General features: G+C 48.0%; 1 protein-coding gene across 2 annotated transcripts in view; it reads right to left on the minus strand.

Annotated features, from left to right (window-relative positions):
- The window catches only part of ELAVL2 (ELAV like RNA binding protein 2), a 102,413-nt gene extending 81,787 nt beyond the window's left edge, over positions 1 to 20,626 (minus strand). Inside the window, exon 1 of one of the 2 annotated variants that reach the window (XM_054185565.1) lies at positions 20,606 to 20,626. The gene's annotated coding sequence lies outside the window, so the exon portion shown is untranslated. Of the gene's footprint in view, positions 1 to 19,783; positions 19,914 to 20,605 lie in introns of those variants that run through there. The other variant, XM_054185564.1, reaches the window with a different exon arrangement.
- Positions 20,627 to 24,423: the final 3,797 nt, after the last annotated feature.

Raw genomic sequence — 24,423 nt, forward strand, 5'->3', positions numbered from 1 at the left:
GTCACTTACATTCCATACGTTCACACAATCCTTTCCCTACCCTAGTATTTGTGGGGTGGAAGAAGCACAGAAGAAAAGTACAGGTCTGTATTCTTGTACTATTTCCAAGGATGTTTTACTGATACACAGCAGTAGCGTTGCAGCTTTTAACAGTGGCTACATTTAGCTTGAGCAAGACTGGTTTCGTAATGCAAAAAAAACAGGAAAATGTTGATTAGCCAGCAAGAAGCTGTGCTCTAGCTACACCCACACAGCACAGTAAGTCATAAGCACTTCCTAATCAAGGAACAGCAAAGCAGTTCATGGAAAATATACTGCAGATAACTGTTTGAAGTGTGCTTTTAGAGGAAGAGCCACAGAGATTGCCAGCTGCTCACCGTTAAGAGTATTGCAAACACCACTCTCCTTAATAAAATGACAACATCACCCTGGTTCACTCCAGAATCTGACCTTGAGGAGAGGCTATTTTTTATTATTAAGTTGAAAGGCTGTTACAATTCATTGGACTGAAAAGATGTATAAAAATTCAGGTAGGCTTCTTCAGAAGAGGACGATGAAGCATTCCTTTTATATGATTCCTTCTGGACATCACTTGGAAAGGATGAGTTTGAAGGTCTTGCCTAGATATTAGAGAGCAGCTATTGTGGCAAAACAACCTATGAACATCTAGTCACAGAACAAGCATTAAAAAAGGACACCCAAGCATTTATCTTACTCCTGTAGCTCTAGAGGTTTTCTCCCTACCTACCATATCAGTCTATTTCCAGGCTTATCACGTTCCCTTGGTACCCATTCACAGGACTGGATTCATCAGCTTGGATAGAGCAATTTTTCCCACGTCACTCTTGCATTTCGTTTGCATGGCTGGACCTTTGCTAGCCCCACCATTATCTATTCAGTCTACCTCACTCAACTCCAATGCGTCAAAACTATTCTCAGCATTAAATCCTGCACAACAGGCTTCTCCTGAGAAAAGTGGGAATCAGAAAGGCAGAGAGCACAAGACTTTATCACTAATCCTATTTTATTAGACTGAAACATTAACTTTGATTAATGTTCTGGTTTTATAAAGCTGAGGACAAGAGCCCCATTTCAACACCACAATGGCTAGTTACTAGCAGTCCCACATGAGCAGTTTTAGATCCACTTATCTCTGCCCATTTAAAAACAATATTTTCTTGTTCAACTTTCAAGAGCCATCTTTTGGGTTTGGAGAGGTAACATGACTGTAGAAGACAGCAACTGTTTTGGTTTTGAGCTGCACAGACAATCCCAACTGCTAAACAGAATGAATGCCCATGAGGTGGAATACATTAGAAGTGCAATTTAGGATCCCTACTTTTAATAGTCTTTGCCACATGAGGTATGCATGGCACTTGAAGGACTGCAGGCAGCAAAGAACACATCACTATCAAGGCAAAGATGCTGAAGCAGAACATTATCTACTCATTCTAACATAGTCATGTTTTCCAATTCTCTATAATCCTCCAGGTGGTTACCTGGGTTTCATGACAACTACTGTTTGTCCCACAGAAGACACTGGGAAAGGCTGCTTAACCTTCTATTCCATTCCTTCCTACCTGCAAGTTCTAAGAAAAGTGTCCATATCATATTACAAGTTAAATATATTTTGCAGCAAAGTGAAGGAAGCACAGAACAAGGACAGCTAGCTACTGTTGAAATATCTAAGCCAGAGGCAATACCTCAACTACTTATGATCCCTCCCTCCCCTCCTCTGCCACCACTGCCTTTCATGCTCAGGAGAGTTCTTTGCTGTATCTCTGCATCCTAATCCTCCTGAGATCACCCACTATTATACAACACAGAAAAATGGACAGCAAGTAAGGTACTGTTGATACAAGCAAGTTGTGACCAGTGGCCACATACTGTTAATTGCAAAAAGGCATCTTGCTGACGCATGCCTCTTCTGCAGCATCACCAGCTCATAACCAGAAGCAGAAGTACAGGCCAGAAGCATTATTGTCAGAAGTAAGCGGTTATAGACAAACCTTTTACATTTTTGATTTGCTATACAGAAGTCTCTCTATTGCATAAAAGCACAGAAGAGCAACCAGTCCTTTGCCTTCCCTATTTAAGTTACCATTTAACTATACAATGCCACAGTTGCTTACACAAATCAGGAACGTGGAAAAGAAGCAAAGGTCACGTCTGGTAGAACAGCGATATCCATGTCTAACACACCATAAAATAAACCAGACTTACATTATGTTACTGCATGAACAGGTCACTCTCATCAGTACAGCCACCTTCAGTCTTCTGACTCATTAGCTACATCTTTCCATTCTTCATTTCCTCTCAAGCTGCGTTTCCTCTCTTACTGGACCAAAGCCTGTTCTAACAAAGGTGGATATTGCCCACACCAAGTTACCCTGATTCATAGGACACTGGATGGCCTGCCTCTGAAAAAAGCCTAAGCCTGGATAAAGTTCAGACATGTTCTCCAAGAATTGTGCCCAAAACCCCCTTTCCCATCTGAACTAGTATAATTATTCTCAGAAAAAAGCCAAACCCCACACTTAAACTGATATACAAGCAACCATTCTGAGTAGTTTCTACTCGGCACAGGCAGACTGGGTCAGTGTTGGCCAGCAGTCCTCTCATTATAGCTCACCTCTTACCTAGAGAGAGCATCACTAACATCCACATGCGGAACATCCCAGCTGTCAAAGGATCCTCGTCTGGCCCAGAACTGCCCTCAGGGATTTCCAGGAAAGCCTTCTGACAGCCTCTGCTCTCAAGAGAGTGGTTCATGCAGAAGTGCAGCCTTTTAGCTCCAAGAGGGCTCTGAAGACTACTTAAGAACTAAATATGGACTCTGTTTGCCTCTAGGCTGATCCCCACCAGGAAAACAAGTTCAGACAGATCACTATTTATTCTTCAAACAGATCAGCTTACGTAGAGGAAGAGCCAACTATATTCTTTCCTCTCAAAAGAACACCACCGTACAGCCCCTCAGAATCGGTAAGCATTTGGCTCGACTACTATTCATGAAAAAGCCTGGGGAAAAAATGTTAACTGATGATACGCATTAAGTGTAAAGTAGACTCACAAGGGCAGCTGACCACATAGTGGGCAATAATACTAGGCATCTAACTGCTATCCCAAATACCTACAACCTGAAAGACAGGCCAGGAAGACAGTGTCAAAGTAGTATTACAACTACTAAATAATGCAAAGGACTGAATTTCACCTTGAAAGGCACTCATAAGAACAGCCAGTAGTTTCACACTGTGCTGGCATTTTCAGTTATTAAAATATTCCAGCTTGGGTTTGTCAGCTTCTCTACATAAAGCTTACATCACATGAAACTAAAAGCTATAGTGCACCTTCCAAACCAGTGACCTCTTAAAGAGCAGATGACAAAGCAGAATCTGATCTTGACATCTTCTACCTACACGAGCCTGTGCCTCCAATACCATTCTAGTTTTTTAGGTCAGATACAGAAAGTCAAAGCTACTCGCCCCAAAGATACCCTCAGACCCACAGACCCAAAACAGCTGAGACTTCTCTAAAGATCCCAGACCTGTTCCTCTCAACAGCTCTTCTCCTTGCACCCTCTCCCTACACAAAAGGAGCTCAGGAGACCCTACCAGTGAAGACTGAGGCAATAAAAGCACTGGGCACCTCACCACCTTGTCTGTTTGATGTCAGTAAATCATCCATCCCATTCAGCAGCAAGTCCACAGTCTCCTTTTTATATTCCTCTGCTGCTATATTATTGGTTCAAACCCACCTTGTTGCCCTTGACATCCTTCACCAACTGCAGCTGAGTACTAGCGTTTCTAACACCATCCCTTTATTCACTGGCAAAGCTCCTCCTTTATGTCTTGTCCTCACTGCCATCTCCTATACACAACTTTTAGCACTGGAACTCAGTCATGAGTTTCCTGTATAACCAAGCCTGACAGGACTATTCATTTTCCTAAGTGCCAGAAGAGCTCCATGCATCTGAGCTGCTCTTACAGACAAAGGACAGACTGTTCTTCACGCTCTTTCCAAGAGGGCTTGCATACCTCAACACTGGTCATCCACATAAGCAGTCCCACCATATCTCAGTTGCACCAGCAGTCCCCACAGCTGCACACAAAGACCTCTGTCTCCCACTGTTTGTCATGTGGGCTGCACACACTTGGGTACAGGCACTAAAAGTGGGCTTTGTTTTGGCCTGCTTTATCCTTCCTGAGGACTCTCTCATTCCTGTAACATTACCTATATTTAGAGCCCCAACCTCCATTCTCCTCAGTTGACTGCAAGCTATTACTACTGCCCACACCCACTTATCATACCTATTTTCAAGTCTTTTTCCCCACGTTGGCAAACCCTTTGGCAAAGATGCTCTTGCCTTACTTTGTCAGCTGTCCCACGTCTCTCACTCAGCTCTCATTCCTCAAAGAGGGACGCACTGTCATAAGAGGCAAAATGCTGTATGCAGCACTAGCCGCAAAGCCATTTATTAATGGCCAAATAGTGTTTCCTTCCACCAAAACTCTTACCCTTCAACTACAAGACTGAGAGAAAGTCAACTTCTCAACTGAGAAAACTTCCCGCAGAGCTCCCGTATCCTTTGCTTGCACCCCCAGAGCTCTGTGGCCCACTTGATGTACTTCAGTCTTCCCCTGGCTGCCACTGTTGCCCACAGGGATAAGTGGCAAATAGTAGGCAATTGTTCAGGAGCTGGATGAGCATCACCAAGCCCTCTGGAGCACCATGGATCACAGAGCTCTGACAGCAACGACCATCCCACAACAGCACGTCTGTAAGGCAGACGCCCCTGCAACTCCGTAAAGTCAACCTCTGACCACTACCATCAGGCCCTAATTCTATACATTCATGGTTATTATGGCTCTGCACTGACACTGTAGATTGAGATCATCATTCATTTACTATAGATAGTGAAAAACAGGACACAGGATACCAATGGGGACTGACCATCAGCTTATCATTGGCTAAAAAGCAAAGACAATTGAGTAAGCAAGTTTTAATACCTAGCCACTTGTTAAGGAGGACTGACCAGAAAATTGAAGTTGCAATTACTATGCATTGGAGTATAACACATAATACTAACACCAATACCCTAACTCTTTCATTGCTCCAAAGAAGGGACAAAGACCTGTCACTGCTGGGGAAGGATGACTGCACATCTTTCATCATGGCACTGAACACAAGACATTAACAACAGTTGCCTAGACCACAGAGAGGTGATATGACCAGCTTCAACAGCTGATGTCTTTGTTTAGCAAACAATAGAAGAATGGAGAAAGTCATACGCCATGGAACTATTGTCTACCTAAAAATTAAGAAAACCTCCAAGTTCTGACTCCCTCTTGGGAAGGACAGGATCTGTGTCTGTCAGGAATACCTGTTCCACAAACATTTAAAAACTTCATAAAATGTCAGCATGAATGAAGAGAAAAATCTGTTGCCCGGACAGGTACTCATACAGAAATGCATCTAGCAGCTATCCTGCCTGCAACACTTACACACAGCAACCACCTCTTCCTGCAAGCACAGCTTGGAGTATGGAAGAAAATACAAAGTGTTTCACTAATAACACCCTGGATGCACATTCCTCTGCCACTTGAAAGACCGGTTAACTAGGCAACAGAGTTTGTAGAAGCCACATCTCACAGGCACACAAACATTGGAGCACACATACCTAAATTTGGAAGCCTTTTAACACACGCACACCATATCATTCTGGTCAGCCAACTACGTCTTCCCGTTTTTGAGAGATTCGCTGCTCTCTGACACAGACTAAGCCACTGACCATGACCTGTGTGGTGGGCTTGCCAGACACCTGCCCAGCCTCCAACAGGACAGGGGAGAAAACAGGATGAGAAAGCTCTTGGGTCAAGAAAAAGACAATGAAATCATTTACCAATTAGCGTCACAGGCAAAATGGACTGGACTTGAGGAAAATTAATTTAGTGTACTGCCAATTAAAATGCATTTAACTAGTGAGAAACAAAAAGAAGATTATAACACCTTCTTCTCACCTCCAGCCCCATCTTCCCTGGCTCAATTTCAATCCTTCATTCCCAACTCCTCCCCCCCCACGCCACCACCCTCCAGTGAGGTGAAGGAGAACGGGGGTTTACCGACAAATTTTCCCCCTGCTCCAGCAAGAGCCCTCCACAGCCAGCAGCTCCTTCAGGAAACACCCACACCTGTGATGGCGCAGGGCCCTCCCCTGGGTTGCCATGCCATTTCTGCTCCAGCACAGTCCTCTCCATGGGCTGCAGGGAAAGGCCTGCTCCACTGCAGCCTCCTCCCCAGGCTGCGGGGCCATGTCTGCCCCGGGCCAGCGCCACCACCTCCTCCACCCTCGGTGCTCACAAGGCTGTTTCCTCACGTTTTTTTCCCCTCACTCTTCTCCACCCATGCATTACTTTATCCTTTCTTAAGCAGGTTCTCATGACAGCACCAGGGACTCCCCCAGCTGGGTCCTGCAGCCATGAGGCCCCTGCGGATCTGGCTGGAAGCAGCCATGTCTGCTATGGGCAGCCCCAGGCCTCCTCCTGGAGAGCAGGGCCTGCCGCAAAGCCTGCTCCGACACCCAGCGCCGCAAGCTGCCGTTCTGCAGAGGGAAAAGCCAGGCAGCCAGACCTCACCCAGGTTCAGGCACAGATCAGCTTTACCCGACGAGGAATCTCCTAGGTGGAGAAAGAAGAGGCAGCCCGCCTCAAAGTCTTACTTCAAGTTTCCTTCATCGCTGCTTTCCTGACAAAATCCAGGGAGTTCAGGAGAACTGCAGGCATTTATGAGAACTGCTGAGACCTCAGACAAAGCTCCTATTTCTCAGCCAGCACAGGGCTCCACCAGTAGTAATGAAAATATTTTCCTGGGGTGAAGCACCCCATCTGGGTGCCCACCACCATGTGAATTCCTCCACTGACATGCAGCAGGAGACACTACCGGACAAACTTTGTTTTCCCCATGCTACTTTGGCACTGACCTTCAGATTCCTGATACAGAGACTGAAAAAAGATCATTTTGCCCTCGACCCTCTCAGGGAAGCGAGATCTGTCACCCCTGGTATGGTGTTTTCTCCTCCCTGCCTCCTCAAGCCCAGACAAGCCCTATGAGCTTCCTCCCAATCGCTTCTTCAGCATCTCCCAACCCACCACTGCAGGTCCCAGGGGGCCTGCATCTGCCTCTGCTCCTGTGAGACACTGGATTCACCAAACAGTCTCTATGGGAACCAACATGTCCAAGGTCACCAAAATCAACTTTACCCCTCAAGCTTCAGATGGAAACGTATGGAGGACTTCTTTTGCTGGAGTGGGGGAAAAGTAAGGGGAGGAAAAAAACTGCTTTTAGAAATCCCCACAGAAGAATAAGCAAGGAAGAAGCCTGCTTCATAAACTACCTCCACAGGGCATAGAGGTCCCTCTGCTATGGGAATAGCTTCTCACTATTTAGTCCCATCTAGTTTGGTGCTACACACAAAGCACCCATTTTTGAACAGCAGCTAGCAGCAGCAAGAAAGGCTTAGGCTGTCATCTAAGGGTGCCTGGTACAGAGGAGACACCTGTGAGAAACTGCTCCTCAGGGAACGCTTTTCTTGACCGAGTAGCTAAAAGCCTGGTCTGACACTTTTTTTGGTTCAAGAATGTGTGGAAAATTACTCTTCATGTTAGGATATACAGTGCACGACTTCCCTGGCCAGACTTAAGACCTACCAAAAAAATTACCATCTAAGATTAAGAAAAAAATCTTCAATGTTTGCCCACTCATCTTTAAGTCAAAGCAGGGCAGAACCTCTGTAGTGAGCACACCATCAGGTAGCACAAGCCTTCAAGCAGACTTTTTAAAATGTTTAACATGACAGCATGATGATGCCACCAAAGTTCGATTTGGAGGATGTCACTGACTTAAGAATGTAGTGTCATACGCGTGCAAGTAAGCTCATCATCTTCCTCAGGCCAGGAAAGAAAAAAAAGAGCTGACATGTACCAGAAGGAAGGGCACATCCAGAAGCTAAGAACTCATGAGCTATACCCACTGTCTACTGAGTTCAAAGAGCATTACAAGCACTGGAGTCAGGCATACCTTTGCAGATGTCCCAAGAAACTGATTAACTTTACTACAAGTTCGGGTCACAGACACTGCTCAAACTATTCATCTTGCATTCAAATACGAAAGATATCTTCACCTCTTGTGACATCCACAATAATTCAAATACTTCTATGTTTCAAGAAATTGATGCTCCCATTCCCATTTAATCCTGTTGTACAACTGTATTTTTCCACCGAGGATTAAATAACCCTTCAGTCCATATGCGTTACACATAACAAACACCCACCATCTGCATTCAACTGTTCAAACCTCTAGGTAGTATTAGATGTTGTCTACATCATTCTGTACCCGAGTGTATCATTTCATATCCACTTACGTAGGTCAATGGACAGTCCTGCATACATGTACTGCATTTGACAGGAATTTACTCAGTTATCTGAATTTTGACCAAACGTATCATTACAATCATGTGCCTACAGCTCTTCCTAATAGCCTAACAGCCAGATTTTTCAGATGTATTCAGATAAAAGCAGCACAGCCTTCTCAGGTGAGTCATGAAAAGATATATAAATAAGTTTTTAAAAAGTCAACCCAATTTAACAAACGGGAGGATAGACACAATTAGATGGTCATTAATTTTCAGTACTAGAATATTTGAGCAAGCCATCAAAATTAGGTCCTTCATGTTGGACATTCTGACAGTACATACCAAGATTAGATGGGATTGATACACAAAAGTTTAAGTTAAATATGATACTGCACAGTTAATTTAAGCCAAAAAAGGAAACTGTTCCTACAGAAACTACCAATTCATTATCCTTTGTCACGCATTGCTTCGAACAGGAAACTTGGTGCATTTGATCATGCTATGCAATTCACACCAAAGTTGGGCAATTTGACTTAGCATTTCTTCAGGAACATTGACATCCCATGTTTCAAAACAGGTAATCCTTACTCCACCTGGCTACACACATGCAGTATTTGTAAAGATCAAAAAAGGCCATATACACAAAAGAAAAACAGGTTGTACTTTTACCACAGCAAAAGTCTGCAGTATCTACTCCTTTTCTAACAGCTACTTCTGAAAGACTAGATTATCAAATCCAAAAAATGGAATCTACATTTCTCCTAATGTTACCTAACTTGGACATGAAGTCCCCTTCCCTGACATTTTATCATAGATTCACAGATCGCTTTGGGTTGGAAGCAATCTTTAAATATCACCTAGTTCCAACACTGCTGACATTGGCAGGGACCCTTCCCACTAGACACAAACCTTTGTGTCATTTGTGTTACACCACTTGATGTGGAAGCAGTTACCACCTCAGAGTTGTGCGAGAAACCTTCCACACAAAAAAAAGTAATTCAACAGCTCAGTTACAATTTCAGCAGAGAAGAGATCCTTGAGCTATATCCAAAAAAAGCCTCAGTCTCCATCATGATGGCTAGTTTTATATCCTTCAGCTGTACCGGTTCAGAGGAATTTCACTACAAGAACCACTCTCCTTATAAAAATAGCTTTTATCAAAAGACAAGCATGACTCCATTTAATTTTCTTTCAGTTTGCTCAACTGTTACAGAAAAAAATTCAGCTACTCAGTTGGTTAATGAGGCTGTAATTCTCATCTTGCCTACCAACATCTCAACCATGGATGCAGTCCAAGGCAAGTGCTATCGCTATGCCAAGTTTCACAGTTTAGCTATCTGAATGCAAAAGCAGTTCTAAAGTCTTCCTGACTTTATGCAGTCCACTTTGTCAGCAATTTCCCAGTACCCTTCAGAATGGGTGCTCTGACCAGATTAGCAACAACAGTTTTAGGTCAGGAACTCAATTTTTGGGTTACAGCTCAAGGTGTAAGCACATAAACTGAAAAAGTTAACTCATTAATAAACTAATTTCTTCACTACTGCATGCATGCAGTACATGCATAGTTTGTTACAAGAAGCATATGGTGGTTTAGAGTTATGAATTTAGCTGTCCCTCTTTTGGAAACAGCAGCTTCTATTGCATGTTTGGGTAGAAAGGAACCACAGCAGGAAGTCTGACGAGATTTCTCTGCATGTTACTACAGATAAAAATAACATCCTTAATCACAATTATCACAGGTATTAGGATTTTTATATTTAAATGTAGAAGATTTAAAAGCCCTTCTTAAATCAATTGTGACATGCAAGCAATCGTGTTCACCTCTTACCTTTAGCTAATTATATTTGCTGGTTCAAGACTGGAGATGAAGAGTAGATACAGAAAAAATAAATAAATCCCAAGATCTTGCTCTGCCGCTAAAACTGGGTTGATGCATACAAAATTTAATGCTAATGGATGAATAAAAACAGAGGTCACAGCATTAGTTTTCTGGTATTGCAAGAGGATGAACAAAATGGATGGCACTGAAACAAAGACTCCATTACAAAAATAAAACGGGAACATAGTGAAGGTATGTTTGCTGCTAGCATTCTTGCAATATATTAACCCATTTCAGAGCAACAGCTGTGCATGTATATACTCAAAGCAAATTCAGAAGACCAAATAACCCCTAATAATGTTCTTCTCTGTCACAATACCTACTCCCTCCTGCACCCAGCTTACTCATCAGAAACACCCCTTCGCTAGACCAGAGCTCCAAGGGACCTCCTCATCCTCCCCACCTTGCATGCACTTCTCACAGTGTGACCTGGAACAGTGTTGCAGGAACCTTAACTATTTCTGTAGGTAAACACGTGCATCTGTGCCACTCTGACTCCATGAGCTATGAAAAGGTATTTAGCCATTCAGCATACTCTTCTCCAAAGGTGCTGCTCAAGCCCAGAAACAGCTGTTTCTGCAGCTTTTAAGGGGGAAGACCATAACCTCAAGAATGCATTCACAGATATCCTTAAAGTATTGAAGTTAATGACAGATTAGAAACAGAGGAGCACTCAAGCCACAAGTATTTACAAAACAAAAAGTGCCAAGCTCACTAGAACAAGTATAAACACTAGGCAGACAAACCCTTGCCCTTTTTCTGGTGTTTAGGTATTTAATTTCTCACTTTTGATAGCCGTTGCAGCAAGCCTAAAACAGGGAACTCCATTTCTTGAAGGCACTTTGTAGTTCCATTATTAACAATGGACATAACCATGAAAGCCTTAGCTGTTTTTATCTACATTAAGCCATATTAACACTAGGCTTCCCATATCATTACACCGAAACAAAACCCTGTAGCCCCCTGCACGCAAAGGTTGACTGTCCAAATCTCAGTATAGAAAGACACACAGCTCTAGATTCAAGACTCTCAAAACCACACTTTTTTCCTTACCAAACTCAATTTAGATACCATGGAACATTCATGCTTGGAATGTATCCATTACTCACCTTGAAATTAAAGACAAGGTCAGCCCAAGGGGCTCCCTTCCCATGTTCAGCCCCTGTGGCATGTAGGTACTGTTTGAGTATCTGCAAAACCCAGTGGAACCACTGCCTCACCCAGGCAATCCCACCAGGTGGAAGTTGCATAAAAAGTATCTGCCTGTCGTCTTCTGCCCTCCATCCTCCCCCACCTCACTCCAGGTTAATATGGCAGAAATCTTTGGCAAATCAATATAATAAGAAATAACAGGCAACTTAAGCCAAAGGGAAGCTGACTTCAAGTACCCCTTCTGACCATAATGCTACTTCTTAAAGAATATATAAGAATTATATTGAAAAATATTGTTACCAGGGTGAGAAGCAGGGACACTACTGGTAGAGAAGCTGAATTTACATTATTTTTCCCTTTCTATAGCTGAATCTCCTTCTCTCAATCCTTTCAAATGACTAAGGCATTTATCTACAAATATTTATTTCAATTTCCCGGAAATTAGCTCTGTTCATCCGTTCTGTAAAACAAATCCTACTAATTTCATTTCTGTCATTAAGATTTAAACTGTAGAACATCAGTACTCCAGCAATCATGCAATGGCAGTTTCATTCCACAAAAATACATAAAGTTTATTCAGTTAAGTCTGAATAAGTACTTGGTTAAACAAACTCACCCTGAGGAATCCAAAAGCAAATGCAGCTAGCACAGACCAACAGAAAGGCTGCTCAGTGCGTCACAATGAATGTTCCAGGATACCTGGAACAGCCTTTCCTACCTCCATGTAGATGGTGTTACAAAGCATTTGAACATTTGATTTTCCCTATTTTACCAGTACTTGGGTATTTAAGAAACTGCACATACATACTTTACATTACATTCAAGCAATTCAGTAACTGTCCAGTGTATAACATTTTATAAATCTACTCCATGCTCAGCTGAACACCAGAGAAAGTGTCTGGAGTCCTTAAGACCATCCTACAGTGTGCTCAGCACTTCATTATTTTCTAGCTTCTGAGTCATTTGGTCAACCACTGCAGGTTTACTGGGATATACCCATTGTCTGCTAAACACAGCAAACCAAGATACTCATCCTTGCAACATCTTACAGCCTTATTGAGCCTAAGCATCTGGGCAGATTCTGATAAGCAGCAGCACTACTTGAGCCACCAGCAATGTCAGGGCTGTATGAGGGGATGAAGAATCAGTACCACAATGTTTTTATGAAGTGAAGCCTAGGACTGCCTACAGTGATCCTCATTCTGATCCTTGGCTGGTGCACAAACAATTGTGAAGCATTCCTAAGACATTTAAACACATAACACTCATCCCAGCTTTCTATTAGGGGAACTACAGCTTTTTCCAAAACTGTATTATGTCCAGGATTACTATGATGATTAAAACAAATGAAAACCCCTGTTGCTTAAGTACTGGAGTACCATGAGGAACAGTGGGGCTCAAACAGAATAGAAAACAGTGTGACACTAGTTTAAGCTCCATCGGGAAAGCTTCAGCTTGTTCCCAATTTGCTTTTTCCAAATGTATCCAAGTAAGACCTTCCCATTACAATTTCTGTGATTATATAATTACTGCGCCTAAAACCCCAGATATTTTGCCAGCAAAGACAGATTTAGACTGTGAGCTATTTCAAAAAACTTGATGTGGGTTTAGAATTTTTAAATAAGTTTCTGAGGAAGCATGCTTTCCTTAAGATTTCTGCCATAAGCTGTCTATAACTATTTCACTTAGTTTTAAAGCTGAAAAACTGCACTACCTACAAAAACACTGACTACTAAAAGCAAAGTATTTCACTGAGGTAATCTTTCCAAGGTGGCCTTTCTGCAGAGCCATATGCCAAAAAAAAAAAATCCATGCGAAACAGCACTTCAAATACAGGGAAGATCAACAATTAGCTGTTCTCTTACCACAGCTTCTGTCAAATTTAGCATGGTATTTAGTTGCTTAGTGGCAAAATATTAGATGCTAGAAGTCCCTTCAAATCACAGCAATGCCTACTGGGCAAAAGCAGTTTGCTCGATATTGGCAGTTTCTCCAAGCTTCAGCTGCAATCAGTTGAGGAGCCTGCCTCTTTGTGTTATTTTGCAACCAGAAACTCAGGATGACTTTTTAAATTTCAACAAGGATTAGGCAAGAAAACATCTTGATCTGGCCCACCGGTGGTAGTAGCTAAGCACTATGAACTCTAACCCTGTTACACCAGCTTCTCCAGAACTAATCCTTCCTGAGTAAGTCAAATTAGGTAGATTCACACAGGCGACAGATCAAAAAACATGTAGCGGCTTCCTTCAGAATTGAAACTAGAGATGACAAAACCCACGGCATCATCAGCTAATCCTGCTGGATAGTATTGTGATTTTTCAATTGATTTGGGGGCTGTCAGGAAAACAACGCTCAGTGCACAAAGGCAACATCTTCTCACTTTTAAAGTCTTAGCAACAGCTGGTAACATTCCCTGCCCTCTGTAGATGCTAGCATCTATTAGAAAAGCATTACAGCAAAAGCAAAGATCGCTTTAAAGCAAGATTGAAATGTATGTTCATCACAAATTGACTTTATCCATTAGCTAACAATTGGTTTTATTGCTATGAAGAACATCAGTGTCAAAAAATAATCAAAAGCCATTATGTTTTAAGACAGCAAGAGTTTTACCTACAAAAGCAGCATTTCAACATCACTGTTACTAGGAAGGAGCTTGCACTTGCATCCCTGTACTATTTTTACCTGCAAAGTCCACCTCTGCAACGGCATTGACTTATTTTAAGAAGTACAGGAAAGCTGAAGTATTCCTTGGGCTTTTAGAACACTGCATCACATGTCATCTATTTCCTACTTAGTCCTCAAATAAAGCAAACTTAGCTTTGGCCCCCCAAAAAATCTAGCTTAGCATTACAGGCTCTTTCATAGAATTCAGCCTGTAATAGAATTTCACTGTAGTTTGAATATTGCCATCCAGAAACCTGCGAAATAATCTGAAAACCTAGGGTTTTGTGGCTCACTTCTGTGTTTTTTGTTGGTTTTGTTTGGTTGGGTTTTTTTAACCAGATACTCCAGCTCTAGCAGCTGTTTAGAACAGTTTCAACTCACCACACCTGGATCACTCCACTCACTCTGCAGCATGGTAGTTCACAATTTTTGAAGAGGCAATAAATAAATCAATGACAACAAAACCTACAGTGATGAAAGGATCTTCCCCTATCACTGAAAAGCAGAGTTTAAAATGAAACCAGGGAGAAGAGTATTGTGTCCAGTTCTAGGCTCCCCAGTTCAAGCAAAACAAGGAACTACTGGAGAGAGTCCAGCAAAGGGTTACAAAGATGATCAGGGGGATGGAGCACCTGTCTCAGGAGGAAAGGCTGAGAGACCTGGGTCTGTTTAGCCTGGAGAGAAGACTGAGAGGGGATCTCATCAACACTTACCAATATCTAAAGGGCAGGTGTCACGAGGATGGGGCCAGGCTCTTTTCAGTGGTGCACAGCAACAGGACAAAGGGCAACAGGCACAAACTTGAGCATAGGAATTTCCACCTAAACATGAGGAGGAACTTCTTTCCTTTGAGGGTGGTAGAGCCCTGGCACAGGCTGCCCAGAGAGGTGGTGGAGTCCCCGTCTCTGGAGACATTCAAAACCCACCTGGACGCGTTCCTGTGCGACCTGCTCTGGGTGACCCTGCTCTGGCAGGGGGTTGCACTAGATGATCTCCAGAGGCCCCTTCTAACCCCTACCATTCTCTGATTAGTATGGGAAAGTCATAATAAATTTACAGGCGGAAATATTATACAGGTACAGTTAAGCCAATAATAGGAGAAGATTTACGCAAATATGAACATATTGAAGAGGTATCCATCGCAAAGACTAAAGCAATTAAAAATCTCTACTGCATATGGAAAGGATCAACCACTCTACCAGAATTAAAACATACAAAATTAAAACAGCTATTGCTGAGTGGAAATATCAGTTCAGGTACAGCCGTAAGACATTTGAAGGGGGCATTAAAGATGTGCTTTGTCAGATCTTAATAAGTGCGATAAAATTCCTTAGCAGTTTCAAGGTCATTCATATGTCTCTGTAGTTGGATATGCTCTCAATATATCACAGCAAAACTTCAAATATCTACATTTATCTCTGATTAAATAATACCCTATTTGAAAGGGTATGTAGAATTACCAGCTCAGTATTTGAAAACTAAATGATTTATGCACAATAGCTATGAAACAGAGTCAAGTCCACTCTTCAAACTATCACCCCCAATACAGTATTTCCAAAATGCCAGGAAAGAGAGGGAGGAAGAAACTGAATCCAATTTCAGGATTCAGAATCCATGGGATTAAAAAGAAAAAATGCAAAATTGAAGCTTTAGCTAGTACCCTGGTGTCCATTTCCTCAACTGAACAGGTTCCCACTTACTGGAATATTTTCCGTACTCCCACATTTTAACATTGGCCATCAAGGCAGAGTTAAGTAACAAAGTCAAATGGCATGGAGGGCTTTTTAGCACAAAAAAAAACCCCAACGACCTTTTACCTTTCAAGAAAATACACACACGCGCATTGTGAAATACTCAGTTCTTCAGGCATTGCTACTTTATCAAATATCACTTGCAAAAAAACAGACAGTGAAGACCTATGTAGCTACTGAAACCATATTACCAAAGTGGTCTTCAAAAACTCCATAAACACAGCAACACATTTGGGTCTTGCAGACTTCAGGTAAATCAACTACAATAAGACTACTTTTTTTAGGTTTTGTTGGTTATCGCTCTGCGGGTTTGGGTTTTGTTTTTTTTTTTAACTAAAGACCAGTTTTACTACTCTAATAAATTATACCTGTATTTAAACGGATGTAGATAGGGGATTGTAGAGGTGAAAGGGATACCGAGCCGTCTGCCTGCTCGGACCAGTTATCTTATCCCCAGCGCTATGCAGATGAAACAAAGCCACCTCGCTCCCCTACACACAGACACCAGAACGAAGAGACTTCATTCTTCCCAGGGCGGGACGAACCCAAAAGGCAGGCAACACATATAACCTAGGTTAAAAAAACAAAAACAAAACAAAAAACCTTTGCAAAAAAGATGGGCCGACTCCCTCCCCAGCTGACCCAGGGCGGCGTGAGCCCCCAGCCCCGCCGCGCCTGAAGCGTTAAGAAATAAATAAGAAGAGACGACAAGCCGTGCACCGGGGGGTGCTCGGCCCGGGGATACCGCGCCTTCCTCCATCGGAAGGAGCCCGACGGCCGCACCTGCGGGCGCTGCGCGGCCGCGCAGCTCTGCCCCCTCACCCCCCGGGGCTCCGCAGCCGCCCAGCTGCGCCGGGACCCGCAACACCCCCGTGGCTGCAGCAACCCCCCCCACCCCGACCCCGTCAGCAAAGCGAACGGCCCCCGCCCGGTTTTCATCCGGTGCTGCCCCCGGGGCTGAGGCGGCGGCTCCGCCAGACGAGAAAGCGCGGCCAGGAGCCGGCAGATGCACCATTGTGGACACAAACGACCCGGTTCGAGCAAGGTCAGACCCAAACAAGAGGGGAAAAAGAGGTGCAGCTTGCAGGAAGAATGGGAGCTAGGCTCAAGCGGCAGGGCCACGGCGAAGGAAATAGGTGGTGGTGGGGGGGGAAGTCGTTCGGAGGGACGTTGCAGACAAAACAAAGGGTTTATTGAACAATGTTTTGTCAGGAGAACAGGTGCTAAACTCGCCCAATTAGCACCACATGGGGAACGGGGCGGGGGTGGGGAGGAGACACATTCAGAAAATCCTGAAGGGTAAAACAAAAAGCGACGAAGCCCATCTAGCGCGAAGAAGGGGGCAGAGAGACATTCGCAGGAAAAAAAATAAAATAAATCCCTGTCAGCAAGAGGAAGCCCCTCTTGATGTAACGCCGCGAACACCTTAAGAGTTTGCAACCGGCTGTGCAACAAGCCGGTGCCGGCGGGAAGCCACCGGTCACCTACAGAGGCCGGGGAGGGCCACGGTCCCGGCACACACCGGGTTTTCCCCCCCCTTTTCCAGAGGGGGCCCTGGTGTGGCACCGGCGGCCCCTAACTCAGCCTCCCCCTGCCCAGGCCGCCCCTCCTTCCCTCGTACCCCCGCCCGGACTGCAGCCCCGCTCCGCATCCCCTTCTCCTCCACGCGTGCCCCGTGGGGAGCCCCGGCGTCCCCCCCCCCACCCCGCACTTTTACGGGGACCCAACCGACGGCTCCCCGCAATGCCCACACGCTCTTCCCAGCCCCTCCCCGATCCACCCACCGTCCTTTTAGCCACCCGCTGCCCCGGGTGAGCCGCCGGCAGGTCCCGCGGAGCGTGGCCGCCGCCCGCGGAAGGGGGTGGATGGGGGGGGGGGGGGCCGCTGCCCCGAGGGAGCTGCGCGACTCCCGCGACCGCCTCACCCGCTGCTTCTGCCGGTGCTGCTGCTACCCCAGCGAGCCGCAGCCGCCCCGCCGCCAAAAAGAGCAGTGCCTCCGGTGACGGCTGATAAAGGTCCCCCACCGCCCGCCCCCGCGGCCGCCGCCTGAGTGACGCCGCCGGTGGCCACTCAAGAAGCCCCCCGCCCGCGGGGCCGCGCCCCCGGGCCCGGCGGGCACCCCCCGGTAGGCAGCGGTACGGCCGGGCAGGCCCCGCCCCGCCGCCTAGCGCGGCAACGGGCTGCGCTCAGCGGGATGGCGGGAGCTTGCCCTTCCCGTTACCGTCAGTGTTCCGGCGTCGGGTCGCCGGTGAGGTCGGGGGCAGGACCGCCCCCCAGCGACGCTCGTCTCCCCGGCTCGCCGCCTTTCCCTGCAAAACGCTGGTCCTGCGCTGCCGCCCCTCCGAAAGCGGCCCCGGCGGGGCGCACGAACGCCCCGAGCCGCCCGTCCGACGGGGGAGGCGCTCCCCGGCCCCCTCCCGGCTCCGAGCCCCCGCGATGGGCACTAGCCGCTGTGACAGCACCGTCCCGTTTTGCCGGCGGCGGGGGGACGCCACCACCCTCCCCGCCCCCGGGGAAGCGCGGCTGCCGAGCGCCGCGGCAGCCCGCCGAGGCTCCGCTCCTTCGGGCCCGCCGCTGCTCGTCCCGCGGGGATCGCCCCAGCGAGTGCCCGAGGGGGTGTCACTGGGACAGGGGGGGGTCCCGTCCCCGGGGGGCCGCACGGCTTGGTGTGCCCTCCGCCCTCCCGGCGCTGCAGCGCGCAAGGACTAGGCAAAATAAGCCGTCTCAACGCCGGCATCACCACCGGCCCTTGGAAACGAGTTGGCGGAACAGGTGCAACTACCAATTTGCCCCGCTTGCTCCCACATCAATTATTTTCTTGTCTGAAATAGGTGGGCACGGAGCAACGTGCTGGGCATAAATTAAACGACAATGGCAGTGCTCGGGGCCGGTCCTTGCCGGGAGCACACGCTGCAGCGCCAGCGTTTACCATCGTCTCTTCCTCCCCCTCCTCCACCTCCTCCCGCCCGGACCCTCCCACCGCCGCGGGGACGGACGGCGAGAGGACGGGAGAGGCGCCAGGGGAGGACGGGACGCCCCGTCCGTCCCTTCGCCCGGAGCCCCGCTCGGATCCCCGCCGCGGCCGCCGGATGCGAAACTTCCCCCGAGCGCACCGGGGACCGCTCCCCGCCCCGTCCCTCCCCTCCCCCCCGCCGCCCCGGTAGGACCACGGACAGAGATCGGGGACGCCGCCGCCGCGCAACACCGCGCAGCGCCCCGAACAAAGGGACGCGGCCCCTCCCGCAGTTTGTCATCTCCACGAAACGCCACGGCACCCACCCACCCCCTCAAGCCCCGACGGTCATCAGGGAGAGCACCCCGGCTCCCCGCCGCCCGCCCTCCGCACCCGCGGACACTAGGCGCTGCGCGCTCCTGCTCCGGCCGGCTGCGTCTTTGTGCGCCCTGACATGCAGCCGCCTCCCAGCACCACGGGAAGCCAGGGAACGCCGTGCGGCTAATGCAATTACCGGGGTGGGGGAGTGGGGGGGGTGTCTTATCCCGGCTAATCTGCAAATGCAGGTTTATCTCCTCAAAGCGATACGCCTCCCGTCACCCGTGGGCTGCGGGTCCGTCCCTTCGGCCGCTCCCCCTCGACGGGACGTACCCGCAGCTGGACGGGGGCGGCGGCGGGAACTTTGAGGCGGGGTCGGGTCAGGTAGGGATGCGGTGCCGAGTGTCCCCCGTCCGTCGTCGTCCGCCCCCCACCCCCCGCTCCCGGGCTTCCACAGCTGCCTTCCCTCCCTCCCTCCCTCCCTCCCTCCGCACGCTGCCAACACTTCCAGCAACTCAGCGGGCAGGCTGCGGTGGGCACGAAAGGTGTTCGCGGGGAGCAAATATAGGTAATCACACGTCATTTTACACGGCATGCACCGCAGGGCGCTCGCGTGAACCCCCTCGCACACCCACGGAAAGAATCAAGCCACAACTTACCTTCCTCTCCTCGGCTTAAAAAATAAAAGTAATGGTGCAGTTCTCCCAATAAAGAGGAGCAAGAGGCAGATGGATAGTTCTCTCAAGACAACACACAAGAAGCTAAATTGGGGACAGTTCTAAAAGGAAGCAAAAAAAAAAAACCCTAAAAGAAAAAAATCCTCTGCCCCCCCTCCCCCCAACAATCCAACACTGGGGGGTAAAAAAAAAAAAAAAACCAAGAAAAAAAATGTGGAAAATTAAAAAATAAAAAAAAGGGAGAACTCAAAAAAAAAAAAAAAGGAGAGTGACAGGACTGCCCTCCCTTCGCAACCCCACCGAACAAAAAGCGGGGAGGGAGGGAGCAGCGGAGGAACAAAGAGGAGAGGGATGGAAGGGCGATTTTAAAGACCGTCTCTCTCTCTCTCTCTTTCCCTCCCTGCCTGCCGGTCCCTTCCTAGCGGCTCGCCGCCGGAGCCAGCTGCTGCATCGCGGGTTGGGCGCGGGGGGAGGACGCCGTACCGTGCCGTGGGGTGCGGTGCGGTGCGGTGCTGTGGGGGGGGGGGTGGGGTAGGGGGGGGTGCGGTGTGCGGTGCCGCGCCGTGCCCGTGCCTTGCCGGGAGGCGGACCGGCTCCGCAGATTTATAGCAGCCCCCCGCCGCCCGGGCTCCCTGCCTGCCGCCGCGCCGGGCTGCGTGCGTCTGCGTGCCGCGCCCGGCGGCGCGCCCGTGGGGGTGCGCGCGTGGGGGCGTGGGCGTGTGTCCCCGTCGTCCCCGTTCCCGTGTCGTCGTCCGTCCCCCACGTTCCCCTCCCCCCCGCCCGGCAGCCGCCCCCCGTGCCTACCCCGGCGCCACGCGCGGCAGCGTCTCCGCACCCCGGGCGCAACGCAACCTGCTGGCCGCCCCGCGCGCGTGTCCCCATTGGACCGGCTGCCGTCCGCTCGCCCCGCCCCCCCGCCAGGCGACGGCCGCCCATTGGCCGCCCGCCCCGCCACTCCGGCAGGCCCCATGGCGCCGCGGCTCAGGCTGGGTTGCGGCGTGCGGGGCCGCCCTCGCGGTCGCGTGTGGGTGCGGGGACGGGGCGGGCGCGGCCCGGGGTCACGCGTGTGTCTGCGGCACCGCGCGTCCCGGCCCACGGCGGGCGGCGGGGCAGGACAGGGCTCCGGCGGGCCAGGGCTCCGGCAGCGCGGACAGCTGCGTGGGGAGGCGCTGGCTCCTGTCCGCCCGGCCGGCCACGTGGGAGCGGGCCGGCGCGTCACGGCCTGGCCCAGGGCGGCCGGCTGTCGGTGCTCCGTGCCTTCTCAGGGAGAGCTGCCGGGAAAGCACCCCGTTTCTGGTGGTTGTTTTCTTTTATTTTTTTTGCCTTCCATCGCCCTCCCTGCTCCACGCAGTTCTGGCCGTATGTGTGTCGTCGCTGCGCGTGTGAAGTTTATGTCACTACCCCAGGGAATGCTCTTGCGATTTGCCCTTCTGAGAGTGGACGTATTAATGAGTGATATTTCCCCTAACAAATAGTCTGGGTGGAAGGAAGGAAGGGAAAGGAAGGGAAGGATGGAGGGAGGGAGGGAGGGAGGAAGGATGGAAAGGAAAGAAGGAAAGGAGGGAGGGAAGGAAAGGAGGGAGGGGAAGAAGGAAGGAAGGAAGAAAGGGAAGGAAGGAAGGAGGGAAGGGAAGGAAAAGAAAGAGGAAAGAGGGAGGGAGAGAGGGAGGAAGCGTGGATTGATTCCTATGTCTTGCACAGATACGTGTTCGCAGAGAAAAAGGTTATACGGAAGAAAAAAACTGCATGGTGTTCAGAAACATGCCTTTTATTCCGTGTACTGCTTGACCTTCATTGCATTTGATTGTAATTTCTTTCCAAATCCAAAGTGCTTTCTAGAGATGGCTTTTCTTTTCTGTCTTTTCTGACACAGAACACACAAGTGTATATCATGTATTTCAGATTGCAAAGCACTTACGGCCTGCAGAAAGGACATGCTTATTTAGAATATTCTATTTGCATGTAGCAAGGTACAAGAATAAAGAGGCATGCAATTTCAAGTAGAGAAAGCAGTGTTTCTTGAGAGTGTCCTTGAGTGTTTATAAATGATTAATACAATGAAAGAGAAAACGTGCTTGCTTATATCATCTGTTTCTTATAATCTCTGTATCCTACGACTGTGACAAAAACCTGAGTGTTATACAGGGCCTGATTTTACATTTTATGTAATTAGTTACATGCCGAATGCATCTGATGTTTTTCTAGAACACACAGTCTTTAGCTGATTATTTACAATCTATCACCGACATTTTGAATCGGCAGCATTCCGAAAAAGGGAATAACTCCCTGGTGGAACTTGTGCCAAGCTAGCACCTCTGAGGACTAAATAAAGAATGGGACTATTCCCTCAAAGCTGCTTGTACAAAAATCCTACGTGAAGTGATGTCTGTTCACCCAGAGTTTGTGGAACTGCACATGTAAACCGTGTCCTCAGCAGTGTCTGCTGGTGCTCGAGAAGGTCCTCTGAGTTTACTCTGTGGTTCAGCTTGTATCTGATGCTCGCTCTTGTCTGATTGTGGCAACTTTTACCCTTTGACACAGCAAAACTGCTTTTGAAATTCTAATGATACCAGCGTTAACAATGAACTTGCTCATGTTCTTTATGCTCTGGGTGCATACATCAACAAATTTTGTATACATCTTTCAGAAAAAAAAGTGATTATTTGTTCTGGGGTGAGTTTTGAAGCATGGGTTAGGGCAAAGACCATGCAGGAAACATCTGTAAAACCTGTGCACTGTGTTGCCGTTTTTGGAATTACTAGATTTAGTTGCTGGTTACTTTCTCACTTTGTGCAGTTTGTGCTAATGTGTTTAAGCCAACAGCAGTGTTCCTTAGCAGAAAGTCAGCAATGTATGAGAAGAGAAAAAGAAAAGGAAAGGAAGAAAGGAAGTAAATAAGCGCTCTGAAATTCCAAAGCAGTTCAGTGCATTGACCGCCCCCCCAAAAAAATATGAATACACAGCTGTTCTTGGAACTAAAGAAACTTGTCTGAAAGGGGAAGCCAAAGTGTATATTAGAAACCATAAGTGTGTCTTTCTGAACTTTCAGGAAATTAAAGGTTTCTGCTATCAGCAGCTTCCCTGTCAGGTCTGATACTCAGGATTCTGATTTCATCTCCCCTCCTCCTCCCCCAAAAAGTAACAATTCTCCAGCTATAATTAGTGACCAGCTTTTCGCAACAGAAGCCAAACTTTGTGCATTCTTTCGAGGCTTAATATCTCTACCGATAATGCACTCACGTCTGTCACATTTGTCGATACATGGTGCTAAAGTGAAATTAGGCAGAAAATAGCTGTTAAAGTGAATTGTCTTGTCATCGTCCCTTCTTGTCTCTGGTGCATTTTCAGAGGCTCTTGATGCCAGCAATGGCAGAAGAAGGAAAGCTAAATTCTCCCCTCTCCCAGGAAAAATACGTTTTTCTGTGAAGGTTGCCTTTGCTTATGTAATATGTCTGGAAAGTAGTCTTTATGATTAGCGGTAGCTGGCTGTCTGGACATAGCCTTAAGCTAAAACGTGTATGGCTTATTAAATAGTGTTTGGACATGGGAAAGCTATAGGAGGAGGGAAGGGGACTGCTTGTTTGGGCATGCTGAACCCCCCGTCCGGGACCGGGAGGTCGCGGAACGGCAGTGAAAGCGGCAAGTGCAACGCGCTGGCGGAAAAGAAGTCTCACAACCAGCATAAAGAGAGAGGAAAGAAAGAAAAAAAAAAAAAAAAAAACAAAAGAAACCGAGCAAGCAAAGCCCGGCTGCGGCGGGAGGGGCCGGGCGGGCGGGGGAGCCCGGCCGCCGCGTCAGCACCACGGACAGCGGCGCGCCCCGACGGCGCGGCCCGGCCCGGCCCGGCCCGCGGGGGCGGAGGGGCAGCGGCTCGGTCCCGGGGCCGGCACCGGGCTGGGTTCCTTGCTGGCACCGCATTGACCAAGAGCATCGCGACAAGTGGTAATATACCCATCGCCCCCCTCTTTCTCCCCATCCCCCTCCCCCCCCCCCCCCCGGAAAAAAACAAACCACGGTTAAGGTATGTGATGTTGCTGTGGGGTTGGCTCGCTCGAAGGCACTTCAGACAAACGGCTCCTGCCCAGTGGTGTTCATGTGCGAAACTGCACGGTCACACGGGTACGTGCCTGCTTGTGTGTGTGTGTGAATGTGTGTTACGGCACCCCGGGGGACTCCACGGGTCATTCTTACAGTGCAAGCTTACGTTTGTTCCCTTAAGTTTGACAAATAAATGGTAATAGGCATGAAGGCTTCTGAGCAAGTCTTCAGACAGACACTTCCTGATACAAAACATACCTGCACTTCAGTTTAGCTGCGTGATTGTTTTACCTTCTTCTTCTCTGAGCCTCTCTGTGGTCATAAGACAGGGATATTGTATAAAAATACAGTAGTGTGAACACTGCAACTGAGGCTGCTATATTCTTCTCTATTCTATTATGCAGCAGTGTCTGAATATTAATAAAAGCTATTTTTCAAAAAGAGCTTAGCATTTGCAGGGGGAGAGGAAAGGGGGGTGTTTCACTTTTTTCATCAGAGCGTGAAAAGTTATCTTAAAACTCAGGTCCACACAAGGTAACCACAACTGCTCAGATTTTCTACAGACAGCTGTGGAGCCTTAATCC

Source organism: Rissa tridactyla, chromosome Z (genome assembly GCF_028500815.1).
Source record: "Rissa tridactyla isolate bRisTri1 chromosome Z, bRisTri1.patW.cur.20221130, whole genome shotgun sequence".
Classification (NCBI taxonomy): domain Eukaryota; kingdom Metazoa; phylum Chordata; class Aves; order Charadriiformes; family Laridae; genus Rissa; species Rissa tridactyla.